This window comes from Cricetulus griseus, chromosome 5 (assembly GCF_003668045.3).
Source record: "Cricetulus griseus strain 17A/GY chromosome 5, alternate assembly CriGri-PICRH-1.0, whole genome shotgun sequence".
In the NCBI taxonomy this organism is placed as follows: domain Eukaryota; kingdom Metazoa; phylum Chordata; class Mammalia; order Rodentia; family Cricetidae; genus Cricetulus; species Cricetulus griseus.
Window position 1 is genome coordinate 190,941,013 of NC_048598.1, and position 20,968 is coordinate 190,961,980.

The window sequence follows — 20,968 nt, forward strand, 5'->3', positions numbered from 1 at the left end:
AACAATGCGTCTTTAAACCTCAGAACCCCACTTGCAATGATTTTCATGTACCATCTCTCAACAATAATAGACATTTCTCTATCCCTAACAACAAAGTACTATTTAAGTACGTTCCCATTGTGCTTGGGTAGGAAGAATAGAAAGGCCAATCTGGCTTGAACTAGTTTTGAGTACATGTGCAGTAAGGCAAAATGCGTCCTTCAAGTGAACTTGTACCCTATTTATCATCTTATGGATGTGCACAATTGGACATGTATTAAAATCGTATGCGTATGAGGAGAAACATGAGCAGTAGGGGGAAAATGAGTACATGGCCTAATCCATCAGTCAAAATAAACACCCCTAAGTAACCAGCCCCACCCTCCCTTTAGACTCCACATAGGGCCACTGTCAAACTTAACTGTGTATCCCTCTATAATCTGTACAGTGGCTTCTCTCCAAATAGTTATTGTGTTGCTTTGCACACCCATGTATCTTTGTGTGCCAACTTTCAATTCTTTGGCTAATGAAGCAAGAACCAGAAACAGCTAGCCAAGACCCTGACCACAGTCCAGAGGTATTCACACACCCTTACCACAGTCCCAGAAGTGTTTGAGGGTAGGCATAGTGGGGGCATGTGCTCCCAAATGATATCTAGCTTACTGGAAAGAGTGACCTAGAATATTTTTCTCTGATCACTTCTCAATGCCCATCCATGGTCAAACATAAGCAGATGCTTCAGGTGTGAGGAAGGAAGGAAGGATGGATGGATGGATGGATGGATGGATGGATGGATGGATGAATGGATGGATGACGGATGGCATGAGAGAAAAGATGTCCCAGGGTGGCCCTCTTTTTGCTTCTTGTCTGACCGGCTGCATGACACTTTTCCACAGATGGCTGGCTCAGCAGTCTCTGTGCCTCCAGGTTCCCCATACACCAGTGAGCACAGCACTGAGGCTAAAACAGTTGCCGGAAGAGGGTACATGCTGACCTTGCTATGTGGCCGTGACTAACTGAACTTCCAAGTAATGTTTGCTTTCCCTCACTCCTCTGTCCAAGGCAGCTGTGTATACATCAGACTCCCACTCTATGTCTCGTAAGTAAAACTTACTTTTCTCTGGCCTGCAGTCTGGGCCCCAGAGCTCCTAGTTTTTTTCTTGGGCATGTGGTTCTCTACATGACCAGAGAGCACTGCAGGGTCAGCTGCAAGAACAGTGCAGCCTTGCAGGACTGCATCTCAAAAGGCCTAGAAGGCTAGTATTCAGAGGTTCTTATTACAGAGGGACACATGTTCTGAATGGGGGGCAGTGAAAGCTAAAGTTTCACTATTGGAGATCTGTATCTTGTGGTGATATATTGTTTATGATTTATTAAAGCTTGCCTGAGGGTACAGAAAGCAAAGCTAGCCACAAGCCATAGAGCCAGGCAATGGTGATACACACCTTCTTTAATCCCAGCAGCCATACTAGCTAGCTATAGAGCCAGGCAGTGATGGCACACACCTTTAATCCCAAAACTCAAGAGACAAACAGAGGGATCTCTGTTAGTTCAAGGCCACACTGAGCTACATGCAATTTATCCAGTCCTAAAGAGACACAGCTCACACAAAAGTGATCTCAGCACTTGGGATCACTCACCTTTAATCCCAGCACTAGAGAGGTATAAAAGGAAAAGGGTCTCATGTGAAGCAATTAGTCTCTAGCCACACTGAGGAGAGCATAGCAGTCTGAGTGAATCTGCGGGGCAATGAAGTCAAGAGCAGTCTGAGGATTGCCCCTTTGGTCTGAGGTAAAAGTAAGAGCTGGTGACCGGCTACTTTGCTTTTCTGGTCTTCACTTGAAGCTTGAACCCTAATATCAATCTCTGGATCCTTTAATTTTCATGTTACATGGATTGTGTTAGAAACCTGGCTCTGCCACTAGCTGGCTGTGGACCCCGAGGAGGCCATTCGACCTACCTGGGCCCATGTTTTTGCAGGGCTTTAGGGACTAAATGACATATTGCTCAGAGCCTGCTCAATGACTCAAAGGACAAGATGGTGCTGAGTAGACCAGTGGGTGGGGGTTCAAAGAGTACGAGTGAGAACTCAAGAAGGTGGCATCCTGAGGTAGGCCGCAAGGTGGGTAAAAGCAGGAAACTGCCCAAAATTGAAGGAACAGGGGACATCTGGAAAAAGCTGGAGAAGAACTTTCTTGGGTGGCAGAAGGATGCCGGAGCGTGGCACTGTACCAACAAGGGGATATAAATCTACCAGCCCCGCTTCTCCTGCCAAACTCAAGAACAGGCCAGTGGATACAGAAGAGGTGGAACCTAGTCTGAAGGCCTCAGACTCCAAGGGACAAGCAGGTCAGAGAAGGGCAAAAGCATTCACCTGGGCAGCAACTGGCTGGCACAGGGGTTCGGGTGATGGGCTGGAAAGCCGAACTCAACTTAAGCATATATTGAGAACACATACACAGACAGTGGGAGGTCAGAGTTCAAGTCCAAAGCTCACAGGGAGCAGTCAGAGTGCGTTCTCTATGGTCTACACTTTGGTTGAATATCTGTCAACTTCTCCCTGCTCTGTTCTGGCATAGTTTGTGGGCAGGTGTTCTGACCTCTGTTCACACCTGGGGTCTCCACTGGGAGGGGCAGAAGTTGACTGAGTCACACTCTGATCTGCCAGATTCTCGAGCCTGACTGTGCCCAAGATCTTGCCAGTCCCTTAGAGTTCCCAGCCCCTCCCCATCATCCATAGCCAATCTAAGCCCCCCCCACCAAAGAGTGGCAGGAAGCCTCTGGAGCTTTGCGTCTTGTTGGGCCACAGGGCCAGACTGAGTGGATCTACTGCTTTCTTCATCTAGGATGGCACACTCCATTCTGTCCCTCTGGCTGCTGGTAGCTGGGCTGGTTCCCCGTGCCTGTGAGAAAGAGACACCACCAACATCATTGACTCAAAGTGTATCCATCCCCCATCTACAACAACCAAAAATTTGCCTTGAGCCTGTACAGACAGCTGCCAGTGAGCAATGAAAACAAAACTGCAATCTTTTCTCCACTCAGTATTGCTGTGCCCCTCATGCTCTTGACCTTCCAGGAAAGCCAGAAGCCCTCAGCCTGGTTCTGAAAGATCTGGGCTTCAGAGTCATGAAAGACCTGGACACTGATGCACTCCTCCTCCTGGGAACCAACTGGATGACCTGATGCCTAATGAGCAGTGTGGAATCCACACTGGCAGTTTGCTGTTTATGAACAAGAAACTAAAGCCAGAAAGGAATTTTCTCACACTAGCCCAGAGCATCTTCAACAGTGATGTCCTCCTCATCTCCTTAGGGGACTACGAATTAGCCCACAAGCAGATAAACTTGGCCATACATGACAGGACCCATGGGAAAGTTAGGAGGCTGCTGAGGGATGTGAAGCCACTACCTAACTTGCTTCTGGCCAATTACAACTTCTTTAAAGGTTGGTGAGCCTTGAATGGTGCCTTGGCAGCCCCTTGCTGACTCAAGACTTACTCTATTCCTCTAGATCTTTCTGGATGTTCTCTGCTCCTTTGGCTTGGAGCAGTGTCTTGCTCTTGTCCACCTCTGGGTGCCTCCTTTTGAGTCCTTTCCCTCTCTCTCTCTCTCTCTCTCTCTCTCTCTCTCTCTCTCTCTCTCTGTGTGTGTGTGTGTGTGTGGGTATGTGTGCGCGCACGCATGCGCGCGCGCGTGCGTGTGTGGCGGTGTCTGTCTTCTGTGTGCGTATGTGTGTCTCTTTGTCTCTATCTCTGTGTTTGTTTCTCTGTCTCTCTCTGTCTCTGTGTGTCTCTGTCTCTCTGTCTCGCTCTCTCTTCTCTGCTCTCCTCAGTATCATCTAGTCCTTTAGGTCATTAGGAAGGTCTTGAGCATCAGAATCATTTAGATAGATCTATTCTAGTTATTGGAAAGTTATCCATTTTTGCCCCAGACAAATACTGCCTCTCCTTTTCCTGGACTCCTTGTCTGGGCCTCTCCTATTCTTACTTCTTCTTATCCTGCTCCTTTTTTCCATCCCTTGACCTCACCTCTCCCTTCCGGAATCTGAAGCTCCTTTTATAGATATAGCCCCCTGTTTCCTCCTCCTTGCTAAGTTTCAGGACAAGGTATCTCAATCCAGGACCAGCTACATTACTCTTAGACTCAGTGACAAACGAGACGAGGGCCCTTTGCTCTAAAATCACATTCCAGTGATGCCAGCAGAGCATTAAGACACCAGTAGGACCCTTTGTGACTGCCTAGCCCACACCTCTGGAAGCCCACTGGTGCTAGGCCAAATGTGCCTTCCATTCTACCTCACCCAAATGTTAGCTCTGGGAGGGTTGTATGTCTTGTCTCAAATGGTTTCATTAATTTGCCTTCAACCCACCACACAGAAGGGTACCTTGTCCTGACACACCTGCCTGGCCTGGCTGCCAGTGGCTCTTGCCAGCCATGCAGCTTCACACTTCTCCTAGTTCAGCGTGGCCTTTCTGCTCCTCTGCCTAACCTTGGTGCAGTTCTCTCTCCCCGGAAGTCATTACAATGCTGACACATCGTGGTGCTCCTTCCCTGCTCTTTTGCTATTCTGGGGTCTTCTCGCCAGTGAGCTGGGCCATGTAAGCTGTCTAACAACCTGTCTGTGCACTGAAGGCCCCCAACTCCATGTCAGATCCACCTGCCTGCCTCCTGATCACCTCCTTCTGAATGGAGCAGCTTGGGCGTGGCATGTTCTAAACGGAAGCTTTCCCCCATCCAAGAAGTCCCGTTCCCCTGATCCTCTTCTTCGAGGCTCAGTAAATTGCCCTGATCCCAGCCCAAGGCTGGCCTGTGATATCCCCTCACCCTGGGTATCTTTTCTCCTCCCACCACACCACATGCTAAATCTGACGGCTGTCTGAACCACGGCCACTATTCTTGTTCAGTGTGCCAAGATACATTAACTCTTACCAAAGTTGTTATGACTGTGCCTTTGTTTTTCTGCTTTTTTTCTTTGGGGAGCAGGGGTGGGGGCTTGTGATCCTATTACCTTGGCCTTCTTCATCCTGGGACTTCAAATATGTGTCCCTGTATCCAGCAGCAATTGCTTCTTAATGAGCCCTGTCTTCAGCTTGTTTTCCCCAGAGCCCTTGAATGACCCACTCCCTGCCTTCTCTCCAAATCCCTATCCTTCCTCTCCCCAAAAGCACCACAGGCAACAAGGAACATTAGCCCTATCAGGGTCACAATGACCTCTGAAGTTGCTAGTTTGCCTGATGCCACCTCTGTCACGTGAATGGCTTTGCTCCTCCTCCTCTCTTCCTCCTCAGTGATGGGCACTCCTTCAGGGCTCACCTTGGCCTTCCAGAAAGTCTTCCCTGACAAGCTCCCTGGGAGATATTGTCAGCTTTAGGAAGAAAGCAAAGGAACCATAAAATGTCATATATATTTAACAATTGTTATCCCTCCAACATTGAGATGTGACTGAGCAGCCTATCTTTTATCTGGGCATCTTCCTTCGAAGGAGGTGGCTGTGAAGAAAAAAACAAAAACAAACAAACAATAAAAAAAACAAGCTTTTGTTTGGTACATGGAGTTTGAACTGCTTCTTGGGAGTTTCCAGGTCAGTGGCCAGGTGGCTGACGGGTATGGAGCCTGGCACTTTGAGAGGTGTAAGCTTGGGAATGAAGGACTCAGAACCCCAGAAAGTGGACAGTTTTGTGCTGCCAAAGGGAACAACTTGCTTCTGAGTTCATTCCTCCTTTCTCTTAGTAACTCCCATAATTCTCTGATTATGTTTCCTAAGGCTGTGGACTGCTTTGTGCAGAAGGATGGGTTCTTCTGTAACACAGCCACCTTGGCCATATCCAGTCAGGATTAAAGGCAAGAAAATCAGCTTCCTAGTCCTCCCCAGTGTCTCTGGCCCCAGTTGGAGCTCCCAGCCCAGTGAATACACAGCAGTCGGGCTCAACAATGGCTCTGAAGAGCTGACCACCCAAGTCCTGGCCAGGCCTCAGTTGCTCACACTCCCTTACTTCGTAAGATCTGTGCCTTGCCACAAGGAACATTTCTGGCGTGGGTCGGCTTAGGGCCTCCCTGATGGACAAAGTGTCATGTGCCTTGGATATTGCTGGTCTCTCTGATTCCTGTGCACTCACTCTCTTGTCGGGGAAATGGAAATATTGCTGTGACCTAAAGCTCCCAGCAATGAAGTCCTTGACGATGCGTCAGGGGGTCTGGATTATGGTACCCATGATGCAGCGAGTAGGCTGGTTCCCTTTTCAGTATTTCTCCCACCTACACAGCTGTGTCCTCCAGAAGCCCTATACCTGCAACATTTCAGGAGTCTTCATTCTTCCAGAAGAGAAAAAACTTGAGGGGTACAAGAAGGCAATGTTGGGGGACAGTTTTGACACATGGATTTAGCCCTTACCGCTGAGGTGAGAAACCAGCTATTCCCACCTCCCACCCAGAGCTACAGGACCTTTTCCACGGCCACCTTGGCTCTGGGTGAGAGGTGGAGACACTTTTGGTCTTTGGGATATAGGATCTGGGACTTGGTTACACACTTATTATCAGACAGGATTCAGCCATTCACACATCCCAAAGATAGGAAAAATATACAAAACACCATCACCACCATCACCACCGTCACCATCACCACCATCACCACTGTCACCATCACCACCATCACCATCATCAATACCATCACCACCATCACCACCGTCACCATCACCACCATCACCACTGTCACCATGACCACCATCACCACCGTCACCATGACCACCATCATCACCATCGTCACCATCATCAATACCCTCACTACCATCACCACTATCACCACCATCATCACCATCACCACCACCATCAGCACCATCACAACTGGGAGACTCATTCATGGCTCACTATTGCTTTGTCCATCCATCTGGAACTATGATGCAGCCCCATTGGGCCAATGCCTGGGAGTCAAAGTGGAGGGAGATAGGCTCACATCCTTGGGTTTCAAGCATTTCAGAAATAAATGCCAGGCAGATTTGCTTTTGGCATGTGGTCATAACTGGGTCTGTCACACACAGCCTCCATATGGCTGCTGGTCACAGAATGTCCTTTTGAGTGCTTGATTTTTTTCTATGTGTGTTTCTTACTTTATTCTTCCTAACATAAGCAACAAGAAAGTACTGTGTGTATTTAAGGTGGACAACATGGTGTGCATGGCATAGTGAAACCCTGACCAGACTCAACCACCGAGCCCAGTCATTGCTTGACACAGGGCCCATTTTGCATATGTGGCAGAAAGACTTCTGAAGCCCCCATGTAGCAATTGTAATTGCAAAGTGCGGAGTGAACACCTCCAGATCCAGGGCTGGATGACAGAAATCCAGAAATATCCATCCTGCTTGAGCCAAGCAGCATTTCCCATTTCTTCTCCTCCAGCCCCTGGCAGGCACTCTCCTGTGGCCAGGAGTGAGACTCTTTTGGTCTCGTGATCTGATGTGCAAGCACATAACACCATCTGGTGTCGTTCTGAGACACAAACAAGATGTGTGACTCAGTCTACCCTAGGACAAACAAGATGTGTCACTCAGTCTGCCCTAGGACCTTTGAAGTCCAAGACAGGGGGAAAGAAAGCTTGCCTAGGTTGAAACACAGGCAGACAGAAACTTATTTTTTTTTTCCAGCTGGACCAGGGTAGTCACAACCTCAGTGTAGCTTTGTGTCCTAACCCCTGCAAATCCCACAGCTGACAGAGAGAACCCAGGAGGTGAAGAATGAAAGTCCCCTCAGCACCGCTTCAACAGGTGCTGGGTGGAAACTTCCAGAGTTTGACCTCACAGTTTATTTTTCTTATACATTTAAACACAGTAAAACTTAAGGGAAATTATCACAACAAAGCTTTAAGCATAGCTCCATAGAAACTCCCTAGGAAAGTAGCAAACCACCTGTGACTTTACAGTAAGAATGACATTTTGGCTGATAGCCAGGGCTCAGGGCAAGGGCCTAAGGAGGGAGGATTTGTAATAAGCATAAGGATAGAGTCTATTGACAGAGGATGCAAAGCACAGGGACCTCTTGCATAACGATGGGTTCCATTGACTGAGAAATATAAAGCTCAGAATTAGGACCTAAACAATGCCCAGGATTTGGGAGGATTCAGGGAGGCTGGCCCATAGAATAGCACAAAGACCACTAGGCTGTTACACAACATCTACTCCAGCCTTCCAGGTGACCAGGTGTACATCATTTCCTTCATTTGAAAAAAATGGGTCAGGGTGGTTAACAAGCCTCATCCCTCCAATGCTTGCTTTAAGCTGTGCCTCCTACAGCTTTGGACAAACTCATAGGTTCTTTGAACCCCCATCTCATTTTCTGAGCAAGCCCTCTGACCACCTCCCAGCATTGCCAAGAGGATGGGAGGAAATTGCCCTCAGGGGTCCCTGGCACAGCCTACCTTTTTCGGTCATGCAGTACAGAGCTGCTCTTGTTTGTTGGGGGCGGGGTCTGCAGCTGGGTGGATTGTTAGGCAACAAGATTTCAACTCTGTTTTCTTCTTTCATCTCCATGAGTAGCAGGGGATGGCTGTTTTTCCCAAATTCTCCATTTCCATGGCTCTTCATCTGGAGAACTTCAAGGATGCCACCAGCAGCCTTAATGTGTTCAATGAACACACGGACCTCTGGGGAATCACCATGTCAAAGGCACCCCTGAGGGTCACCATGGTAGGTTAACACCCTGTGGCCAGGCTCTTTATGCTTAGTGGTTTCCCTTTCCAAACTCAACCAGGGAGCACCAATGAACACCCACAGTGTTCTGTGAACTCAAAGGCAGAAATGGTGAATAACAACTCCAGCCATGTCCTGGGCCTGGCTGTCCCTCAGAGATGGCTGACCTGGGGAGACAGCCGGGAGCTTGGGTGCTCCAATGCTGGGTCTATCTATGCACCAGAGGGACCTCGTACCTCCTGGTGACATGAAAGCACCCTGTGATTACAAGGTGGCACCATACAAAAATGGCTTTTGCTCATCATGTGTCATCCCCACCACCGCACTGCAGATGTTAGGAAGTTAGGTTAAGCAGAATGGGGGCGGATTCAAGCCATACAAGGGGGCTTTTTCTGGAACATGGGAGTACTACATTATTGGCTGGAAAAGTTGCAGGGGATGCCCAAAGAGTGGCTAAATGGTCTGGCCTTTGGGTCACATTCAGGTCACATGGAGTATGAGAGCCATTAGGGACTTCGGCAGGAAAGGATGGGCTGGAATCTGAGACAGTGGAAGGAGAGAGCTGAAGGCCACCAGAGAAACAAGCCAGTGAGTGACAGCAGAGGCAGGCTTCAGAGAGAAGTGCAGGAATGGAGAGAGAACCTGGAGAAGACTTGTTTCAGGGTGAACATTCCAGGACTCAGTGGCTGGAGGTGAGCAAATAACAAGAAAGCCATCCTTCCAGGAGGCAGGGCAGTGAACATGGCACAGGGGTACAAATGGTTGAGGCTACAAGCATGCTGCTCCCCAGAAAGCCAGGCTGCCTCTTGGCCAGGAGCAAAGTGAGGAACACAGCCACAGATTGAAACCAGTGGTGGGTGGTAGTTGTAGACTGAGTGGAGAACAAGGCACAGTGTTCTTGAACTCCTGGAGAAGCAGAAATGAGTTTACATCCTGCAACATCCTACGTCTCCCTCGATCAGGACAGTGTTAGGCCTGGATTCTGGGCCTCCTGGGACCAATGCAGTATGATCCTTGCTGAGGGTCATGTTGGCACAGCTCCTGCTCCCTCAATACTGGGAACCTTGGTCTCCAAAGGCAGTACACAGGGTGGAGCTGACCATGGATGAGGATGGAGCAGAAGAGGAAGACATCTCCGACTTCCAGAGCATCTCCAAGCCACTCCTCCAGAACCTCCATTTCAACAGGCCCTTCCTACTATTAATTTTGGAGGAGGCCAGCCACAACCTTCTCTTCATGGGGAAAGTGATTAATCCTACTAGTGCCAGATCAGTTCCCAAGGAAGAGCTGAGATTCTAGGAGATGGAAAACTGGCCACAGCTTAGGAGAGTGACCAGCCTATGATGCCCACAGGAAGACTGGGGTTGGGACAGTGAGTATGACATTCCTTTGCTCATGATTGTGTTGGGGGTGGTGGTTTGCTAATCTGTGAGGTAAGAGCAGCTACTCAAAAGAGCCTCATACAAAGACAGGAAGACAGACACATAGACTGAGCATCAGTGTGGGAGAGCTCCAGACATGGTGTCCTTTAAGGACCATAAAGAAGGCACCCCATGGAGGGTGGGGCTGGAGGTCCTGAATTCTGGTTTTCTCAGACCCTCACTGGCTTATGGTAGAGTTCTATTCCTTTGAAGATTGTTTCAATAAAACAGCAAATAAAAATGTTGTGAGCAGTGTTTTTGCTCGAAGAGGCAGGGAGGGACCTGGAGAGACCTGGAGATCCTGCTGAGAGCAACCTGGGAGCATGCTTGTGAGACAAAAATGTCAGGGTCACCCTTTCATTGCTGCTTGCTGGAATCCAGGTGGTCCAGTGGTTCACAAGGGTGTCTGTCCTCAGTAAGCCTCTATCTCCTTGGCAAGTGCCTGAGAAGGAAAGCATACAGGGGATGCCTCTAGTTCTCTTTGATGAAAGAAGCTACTGGAATTTAAGTTGTGTTGAAGGTCATCTTCATGTAGCAGTCAGCTCTGCTCCTGCAAAGACAACTAACTTCCCAAGCTCTTTCCAAGAGGGAACCATATTCCAGAAGGAAGATGTTTTCACACGAGTCATTAGAATCAGCGTCCATTGGACACCAACTGTGTATAAGGCACAGTCATAGGACTGAAAGATAAAGATGGAAGACTGTCTCCAACTTCAAGAGCCCATTCCACAGGCACAGGACATGCCACCATTCTGCAGCTATCATGGATGCATGGGCATGGGTTAACACTATAACATATCATCTTGATCTACAAACAGGATTCATGCTCTAACTGGTAGTTGTGTCAGACGGAGGTTTGAGTGGTGAGCAGCCCAGAGCTGGCAGTTTGACTCACTGAGAGAGAGGGAAAAGAGGTAGCTTTGCTGCCAACTGATACCAATGAGCAACAGTTCCAGAATCCCTACCACAGTGATCCTCCAGGGTGCACCACATAGGAACCAAGATGGCAGCCGGGATGGGAACAGCTTTACTGAGTTGTTCTAATGATCTCTAAAGTGCCTCCCAGGTTGTCAGTCTATTTTTCTTTGCTAGAAATTGACTTGACTATGCATCTCCCAAAGTCTCTCTCTCTCTCTCTCTCTCTCTCTCTCTCTCTCTCTCTCTCTCTCTCTCTCCTTCTCTCCCCTCTCTCTCTCTGTGTAAAGTAAGGGGAGATTTTGTCATTTTGTCCCACTGTGTAGTTTGGCTGGCTTTGAACTCACAGGAATCTGCTTGCCTTTGTCTCTTGAGTGCTGGGAATTAAAAACATGTGCCACCATGGCTGAATCTCACAATTTCAGTTTAATCACAATAAAAACAGAGAATTGAGGATATCCTAATGTCAACCTTTGGCCTCCACACATGGCCCAGTATATATGTGTGCACACATGACATAGCACACACACACACACACACACACACACACACACACACACACACACACACACACACCACAGTTTTTTAAAGCTAGAAGTTATGATTTGGATGTGGCTTGCTTGTTGCCTGCAGTTTGGGATTTTGTATCAAGGTGATGGGACCATTAACAAATGAGGCCTGATGGGAAATTCTTAGTTGATTGATGTTGTGCTCTCAGAAGGCATTAGTGTAGGTCTTGAGGATCTTATTTGGTCCCCAGTTGCTTTCTGGCTGCTTTTCTTGCCTGTCTGACCATACTGAAGTTCTCACTAGAGCCAAGATAATGACAGTGAAATACCCTAGAGCAAAGGCTCCCAACCTGTGTGTTGTGACTCCTTTGGCAGCCCTCTGTCTCCAAAAATATTTACATTACAATTTCTAACATCAGCCAAAATACAGTAGCAATGAAAAATTTATGGTTGGGGGTCACCACAGCATGAGGAACTGTATTAAAGAGTCTCAGCATTAGAAAGGTTGAGAAGCACTGCCCTAGAGCCCTACAACTGTGAGGTGAATGGACTTTTTTCTTTTTAAAGTTTACCAGATGCTAGTATTACAGTAATGGAAAACAAACAAATACACCAAGCCTCAGAGAATTCAAACAAGGTGTTCAAGGTCATGCAACTAGGTCATGACAGAGCTCTAGGCAAAACTCAGATTCTGTCCAGTTTCCCTCAAGAGAGATGATGTCTCCTGCAGAGCTTGCCTCCCTTACCTTGTGTTTCTGGAACTTTCTCATGGGACCAATGGCAGGCAGACACATAACCACTCTATCCCAACTCAACATCCTGTTTTAGACTCTGAAAACATATGTGTTGCATGAAGTTCCAAGGGTTCAAACTTGGAATGCCATGACCTCTGCCCAGTGTGAGACTTAGCAAGAGAGAGCTGAACAAAGATGGGACAGTAGAGTTTAGTGGGAGGAGCATGGGCTTTGGCTAGGGTCTATAGTTTCAAACCCATTTCATTGTCAATTTACTTGGCATAAGTGACTTAATGAATTCATTGATATCTCTGCCAGTTTTCCCAAATGCCAGTGCAAGAAGCAACAGACACTGGCATCCATAGGAAGCAAAGTTACAGTAGGTCAACACTATTCCATGCTCTTTCAATGTATTACCTCATCTAACTTTCATGGCATTCCAGAGTGTCTCTGGGAATTGGAGCGACCCCAGGACCCCCTGAAGAGTATGCAACAAAGTGAGAAATCTGGACTTGAATCCAAAGCTCTAATTTAGATGACAGTACATCTACCCCACAGCATTCTTGAGAGGATAATTCAGTCAACACACATTCACCAGCCAAGCTGGGAGCTTGTGAGAGGTGCCAGGCAATACACTCAACTCAGCAAACTATGTGTTGCTAGACCAACAGAGTAGAATTAAACTTTTTTTTAAGAATTATTTATTTATTGTGTATACAACATTCTGCTTCCGTGTATAACTACACACCAGAAGATGGCACCAGATCTCATAATGGATGGTTGTGAGCCACCATGTGGTTGCTGGGAATTGAACTCAGGACCTCTGGAAGAGCAGTCAGTGCTTTTAATCACTGAGCCATCCTTCCAGCCCTAGTAGAACTAAACTTAAGGTAGGAAGGGAGAAAAAAGACAAAGACTTGACAGATACAAACCCTTCTCATTAGGAAAGGTATGGCAACTAAAGCAAACTAAATGGCTCCCCCATGAAAGTGAGGGCTGATAGGGGCTGGAGGATGCTTAGTTAAGTGTCTGTTTGAAGACCAAGAGTAAGGACAGGTGGCCCCAGTGGCTATGACCAACAGGAAAGAACATAGTTGGGTCTCATGGCCTAAAAGGCAAGTTCTAGCATCAGTGACATCTCACCCAGGTTCAGTATTTTCAGTTCAGGATTTGAGAGAAGTGGGGGAAACTTCCTAAAGGGAAACTGGTCTATGTCACCCACGCACTGACCAAGGGCCCTGGTTGACATCTGTATTTGCCAACACAGCTCATGACCCTTGAATAAATAGCCAGGGTTGGGAAACCAGCCAAATACCTTCTCTGGAAAATCTAATCATTGTAGTCTTTGACTTGGTGCAATCTTACCCATGCCAGGTAAGGCCTGGGTCCAGTTTTTCTGGCCATGAGATTCCAAAGAGCACTGCCGGTATGTGACTTTTCCTGAGGAGATATGAAGGACACTGTCACAGATCCAAGAAAAGATTCCACATGAGTCTCACTTAGTGAACCAGTGAGTTTCCTGGGCCTACTTACAGGAGCATGGATGCCTCAAAAGCACCCTCATCAACAAAGGGCCCATCCTAGCATGCATGGTGAGTCGGGAAAACAGAATCCCTGGAGCTCCTGGCATGACTGGAAGACTGCCCTGCCTGTGGAAGGCCAGTAATTTCTACTTATGTAAGCTTAAGGAGGGGCCTTGTGAGTCTTGTCACTTTCAGGAGTTTCCTGAGCCTTGTGAGTTCTCTATTTACTTCCTGGCGTAAGTGTCTCTCCAAGTGGTTGTCCTTAACATCATCCACATGGTAATGGCTCTACAGATATGGAGACTACAAGCATTACAGGTTCACTGAGGTATCCACACACATTTTTACAGAAGGCCATGCAGTGGGATCAAATTTTGTCACGGCTGGCATGTCCCAGCCCCAAGCCATGGAAGCCATGAGGTTCGGTCTGAGTGTGGGAGGGTGGACTTGGAACCTCCTAGCAACCCAACGGCGGCAATAAAGACCAAACACAGGCATCTTGTCATCTTTAGAGATCTCTCAGTTCCATGCTGCAAAACTAGAGTCTCTTGTTTACTCAGCATTTTCTTAGCTGTTTTCTCACCATGCTTCCATGGCTAAGAGGTCATTTCTCTCCTTCTGACCCCTCTCTCTGCTAGATAGCTCCTCACTCTCTGTCCTTACTTGCAACTCACACACCTGGCACCTCTGCCCAGGTGCAGGCCTATTCAAATGCTTAATTCTGTAGAGATGCAAACTAGGGGACATTCCCTACTGAGGCCATACTATTCAATAGAAAATCGGTTAGCATCCGCTCTTCAAAGCAGACTGGATCTCCTGGTTACTGGAACTGCTGGAAATTTCGTAAATGGAATTTTCCTCGTTCCCGACAAAGAGAGCCTTTGAGAAGGATAATAATGTTTTAAACTGTGAGTGTGACATGTGAGCAACAGTGGACACCCCAGGATGTTGAAGATGCCAGAGATGGTGGATATCTGTGGAGGAAAGCCATAGGAATGAGTGACATCCGCCCAGCAGATAGGTTATGTGGGCTGCAGACATCAAAGCTTCAGAGGTAGGGTTGCTCAGGTTGATTGGGGTCACATCATAGTATCGTGGCCCCTAGAAACCCAAATGTGATGCCACAGGATTTAACTTTGGCCCAGCTGCATTTTGTTTCGTTTTGTTTCTCAGTTTGGTCCCATCCTTGATTGAGGCTTACCTATCTTCCCTTTGGATGGGATCATCAGTCATGTGCCATTCAATTTTGGAAGCACTTGACTTCCTTCTGTGCTCACCAGAGTGCATAGCCAAGAGTCCCCTGAGTCTCAGTGGAGACTTTATATGTAGGCTTTTGAGCAGCCTTGGAACTGGGAAGTCTATCCCAGCTCTTCAGCATGGGCCTAGTATGTTTTGTGTTGTTAGACCCCCAAAACTCGGGCCTCCGGGGTCTCAGCCCAGGACTGCCGTCACCCCAATCACCAGGCAGATTCGAAAACTTGCTGCAAACTGCATGAGGCTTTATTGTTGTTTAACGAGCTATTCCCATGTTAGCTTGGGTCTTTCACCCACCCGCCATGGCAAATGGCTAGCAAAGACAGCTTAAAGGGGCTGCATAGAGATCGTGTAGGGCAGCGTAAGGGGAGTGTCTAGGGGTACGCACAGGCTCAGGATTGGTGTGCCTCCAGGCTTGGAGGGCTTGCCCTGTGTTGATTGGCCAATTGGTTGTTATGGCCCATAGGCCCTCCCAGGGTGGTTACTATGCTCTGCGCCTCATTGCTGTGCACTTGTCCATAAACCACACCCAGAGCCGTAAAGCACAGCGCCACCAGCTAACTTCTGATTGGTTCCTTGCCACGAGGCAGGCATCTGACCTCTTAGTGACCAAGACAAGGTCAGACAAATACATGTTCGGCTGTTATGGCTGCCGAAATGGGGAGCTGGTCCCTTCAGTGTTATGAAACGGGCATGCTATGGCTTCAAGCTGCACTGCTTCCCCTTCATTGTCAACTGGACTAGGAGATACCAGTGTGCTCTGGTTTGGCTGTGAGAACGCCCCCACATGTTCATTGAGGAAGGAAGGATCCACCCCAAATGGGAGTGACACTGACACCTGGGCTGGGACCCAGACAGAATAAACACAGGAGAGTACCACCCCCCTGTTCCGCCTCCTGGTCCACAGAGGTGTTCCACAAGGCTCTCCCGCCACAGTCGATTGAATGATCTGAAACCAGGAGCCCAGGTTAATTCTTTCTTCTTTAAGATGCTATGTCATGTATTTGATCACAGTGATGTAGGAAGCTGAGACTTCATCTCAAGAAAATAGAAAGAAGAGGCAACAGAATAACACCCAGAAACTTTTTTAAAAATTGGTTTCTAAAAATGTAAGTCAACTGTGTTTTTTTTTTTTTTTTAAATTTCACACATGAGTAGAATGCATTTGGATCACACCTACCCATCTCTCCTCCTCCAATTACTCTTTAAGAAAATAGTAACTTTCTTAAAGATAAAAGCTGAGTCTTCTAAAGATTAGTTAGACAGATTTCTCTAGTAAAACCTACCAATGGGAGAGGAGATAATTCAGTCAGTTAAGTGCTTGCCTTATAATCTTGAGGACCTGAGTTGGATCCCCAGAACCCACATAAAAAAAATACAGGCATGATGGCATTTTCTTGCAATGGTAGGGCCATGGGAAGTGGAAACAGGCTGATCTCTGGGGCTTGCTGGCCAGCCAGTCTACTTGGAGAGTTCCAAGTTGTGAGAAATCCTGCCTCAAAAACTGATGGATGGAGCTTATGGAACATTACTTGAAGTTGTATTTGGCCTCCACATGCATACCCCAGACTTGTGTAAGTGCAACACACACACACACACACACACACACACATATCAAGGATATATATATATAATATATATATATATATATATATATATGGAATACTGTTATTAAATAGTTAAAACACTAATGGAGGGCTTTGTGAATAACTTGTTTGGGTTTTGTTTTGTTTTATTTGGGGCGGGATTTCTCTGTGTAGTCCTAGCTGTCTTGGAATTTCCTATGCAGACCAGTCTAGCCTGGAACTCACAGAGGTCCTCCTGACTCTGCCTGCCTAGTGCTAGGATTAAAGGAGTATATCACTATACCCAGCTAACTGTGAATAACATTTAATACACAGATATTGATAAGATAAATCATTGCCTACAAAGCCCAAAATTGGCTTGCGAAATAGGAAACTTGAAAAGAATAATAATTGACAAAACTGGAACTCCAAACTTCCAGGCATGATCTCTGACCTTCATTCTTTCCCAGCTTCCCTCATCCTTGGATGGAATTAATGGTGCTGACAACCAAACCCAGGGTTTGGGGCTCAAGGCTCAGGATGGGCATTCACAGTGGTACATCCTTTATCCACAGTCCTCTGAGGGACTGAAAGAAATACAGAGGCAAAATAATGCTCTTTTTTCCTTTGCTGTTAGCCAGTGAGATCCACATAACCTGGGGTTTCAGAAGAGTCCTTCTCTCTGCAGGAACTGAACAGAAGTGGAAGTACCACAGAAGGAGACAAGAACAACAAGAAAGATCTAGTGACTGACTGAAGAGCCTGAAGCCCTCTCCACTCTTTGGAAGTCCCTTTCACGAAGAAAAGCAAAACAAAAGCCTGATGTTCCCTTTTGCTTTATGATACTTCGATGTGTGCCTCCTGCAACCATCTGGGGGATAAACTTTAACATGGGAGAAGGGCACTTGACATGGGGATGGAAACGGTCTCAGGGCAGCTCACTTCATCTCCAGCACCTCTCAGTTTCCTTGTGCAAAGAAGAGATGCCTATGAGGATGCAGCCCAGGGGTGAAACCCTTGACCAGCCTGCATAAGGCCTCAGGTTCAATCTCTGGGAGCTACAGAAAAATCAAATTAAAAGAAAAAGGTCAACTCAGCCTCATAAAGATGGTAGCAGTCTGTTCTACAAACCATTGGAAGGCTTGCAAGAACCCACAGAATGAGTCACATGTTCATTTATGCATGTTTGTCTCCATGCCACGGTGCTTATTAATGACACCAGAGAGTCCCCCGCCAGCTGGCACGGGGCAACCACAAACAATGATGCAACTCCAGCCACATTTTGATATTAAAAGTAAAACCTCAGATGCAGTGGAAAGTTAATCTGCAGCATTGCTGTGTTTACCCTCACTACCTATAAAGCCTCCCATTGGCTGGTGTTTGGGGGGTGGGGACCACCAAATGGAGAAGGCCACTGTCCCCCTCTAACCATTAACTAGCAGAGACACTGGCAAACAAGATTTAATGGACAGTCTCCTCGAAGCCTCACTGTACATGTGCTAGGATCCCAGACAGCAGAGCCAGCAGGAACAGCACGAGCACACTGCCGACGTAAGTTACCCCTGAGAGCACTCCATGTCTCCCGCCCTTGCCAGGGTCACCACCTCTGCATCTGCTGCACTCCAGAACACAGCCACACATGTAGCTTTGCCTGTTCGAGATTTTTAGTAGACAAACACGAGGGCAGCCAACTGTGGCATGAGGCAAACACCTGGAGGACTTCCAAGAACCTAGAGTCTGGGGGTTAGCACTGGGGTTTGATATCCTATGGGTGCCTTCCTTACAGGAGGCTGTCACTGAGAGCTGTGGCTGTGTTTTATTGTCACCAGTTGGCCTGGTGGAGCAGCATTAGCAGCCAGGAATGGGAGGGAATCTCGGAGCAGAGATGGATAAGTGCCAGGCTGCAACATGGGGTGGGTGTGCACAGCTGGCTCTCGCAGGGGGACTCTAAAGAGTGTTCACACACCTCTCTTCCATAGCTCCTCACTTGGTAACCTGGGGTGGAGACGATGCCAATAAAAGAAAGACCTGAGTTAACTATCTGCATCATACCACAAGCTATGATGCCTACCTAAGTTCCCACCTGATCCAAGTCACTTCAGAGAGGAGTGGCAAGGACATTACTAGGAAGAAACACATGACCCTCAGCCTTTTTGTAGGCTGGTCTTCAGGAGCCACCTTGCTGGCCATGTGGTTTTCAGTAGTGACAGGCAGGGCAGCTCTGGAGAGGCATGCCCTGTCCCTTTATGGATGCCCTGTCCAGCTCAGTTTCCCCATCTCTACAGTGAGTTTCAGGGTGACTCATGAAGTGAGTTTGTGTAAGTCATGCATTGATGACAGCCACAGCAGGCATTCACAACGGTCTCATGAGGCAGGGGGCATTTTCATCTCCCTCATGCAGGTTTGACACAGGAAGAGTGAGGCGCACAGCCTCTCCCCTCAAACAGCAGGAAGAGGAAGGAGGCCCAGCCTGATGTTGACTGGGGTCTTTTCCCCAAATGGGATCATAGAAAGGTAATAGCCCAGTGCAGAAACCAAGTTGTCCCTGTGTAGAAAACAAGGACAGGGGCAGAGAAGAGGGAAGAAGAATAGCTTTTTAGAGGCAGTGACCAGGCACCTAAGTTTCAAAAAGGCCAAAGGGGAATGAGCCAGGCCAGGGAATCAAAGGAATGGGCCCACAGAGTGGAGCCACATGGACAGGGGCAGGGTAGAGCCATCTTTGTCTCCGGGTCTCAGGCCAGGGAGGAGCTCAGCAAACACTGGGGGACTTTAGTGACCTGCTCTCCTCCTGTGCCCTGCCCAGTCCTGCCCTAACCTCTGACCTGGCCTGTAGCAGGGTAACAATTCAGTGTATGCCCAGATGAAACCTGTGACACCCAGCAGTGCTGCAAACAGACAGACAGCACTCCAATTTAAGACTGAAGGACTGGGTCACGAGGGCCCAGTAGGTTGGGCCTCCTTCCTGCTGTTTCTGGGGGCAACTGTGTGCCTCACTCACCTGAGTGAGGGTGAGCCTCATGTGGACAATGGAGGGGGGGCTCTGAAAACTCAGCTTCTGTAGCTGTGTCCTACCCCCCCTTCAGTCACAGATGTCATCTCTCTGGATTGGGTAGCCCCCAAGATACCGATGTATAATTTTGTGTTGTTTAAGAATTCGAGGGTTTTACGCATGAATATGTGCTCTGATGGAATCCACCCCCCTGTTCCTCCCCTTCAGTCCTCCCTCTCCCTACTACAGCCTCCCCAATATCATTTTTGTTTGTTTGTTTGGGTTTTTTGTTATTACTTTGCTTGTTTTTGTTTTGAGCCACGTTTTTCTCTGTGTAACATTCCTGACTCTACTGGAACTCACTGTGTAGACCAGGCTGACCTAGAACTCAAAGATCTGCCTGCCTCTGCCTTCCAAGTGCTGGGATTAAAGGTGTGCACCACCACTGCCTGGCCTCTGTTTTTGTTTTAATACTGAGTTCATTTCGTGTGACTAGTATGTGCATGATGTATAGCCATCTACAGAAGCATGGCTAGTCTCTCAAGAGTGGCATTCTTGCACGGCTTCTCTCTCTTCCAGAAACCACCAATGGAAAACCTACTGCTGTTACTCTGCTGAAGAAACACAGTAAATTTTACCCAGGGATTAGTGAGACTCTCAACCCTACCTCACCAGAGAGTCTTCTTTTTTGCAGTGGAGGGTGATTCCCACAGAGACCCTCAACAAGATTGAGGCTTTTAAAAATCACATAGAATATAAAAAGGTGAATTTGCAAAGTGGAATTCCAATGGCACCTAGCCTGACAATTGTCTGCAGGCTGCTCTTTAGCTGTCATCTCTCTCTCTCTCTCTCTCTCTCTCTCTCTCTCTCTCTCTCTCTCTGTCTCTCTCCATCTACTTCTAACTGATGTCCAGGGCCTTTTCATTCTGATCTGCGATCAAACCAAAACCCATTTAGCAGGGTTTCCTACGGTGCAAACTGAGCAAGCTTTAGCAAGCTGTCAGTTTTGAAGGAGAGCTTGGCCACATTTTGTTTGGTTTTTCTTGCATATTAAATATATGAGTTGCATGGGAACTTAACCTGAGTTTCTGGCTGCCTGCAATAGAGTGAAGAAAGCCTACTTTGAGATTTTTTGTTGTTGTTGTTGTTTATGAAACTTACACGAGATTATAGGCAAAAATGCTTGAGGAAGTGTTAGGCACTTAGCAACTGCACTATATTCAAAAGCACTCTATTTGTACTATATAGCAAAAGCACATATTCAAATGAGGACCTTGAAGCCCAGGGCTCTGTGTGACTGCCTGGGTCAGTTTCTTTCACAGACAAATTGAAGGGGGAAATGGGTGGCAAAGTGTGGTCTTGGCCTGCCCCCCGCCACAGCACTCTATGCCCCCCGACT

General features: G+C 47.6%; 1 pseudogene; it reads left to right on the forward strand.

The window, feature by feature from the left end:
- Nucleotides 1–2,826: 2,826 nt before the first annotated feature.
- On the forward strand, nt 2,827–9,958 carry LOC100764882 (annotated as a pseudogene).
- Nucleotides 9,959–20,968: the final 11,010 nt, after the last annotated feature.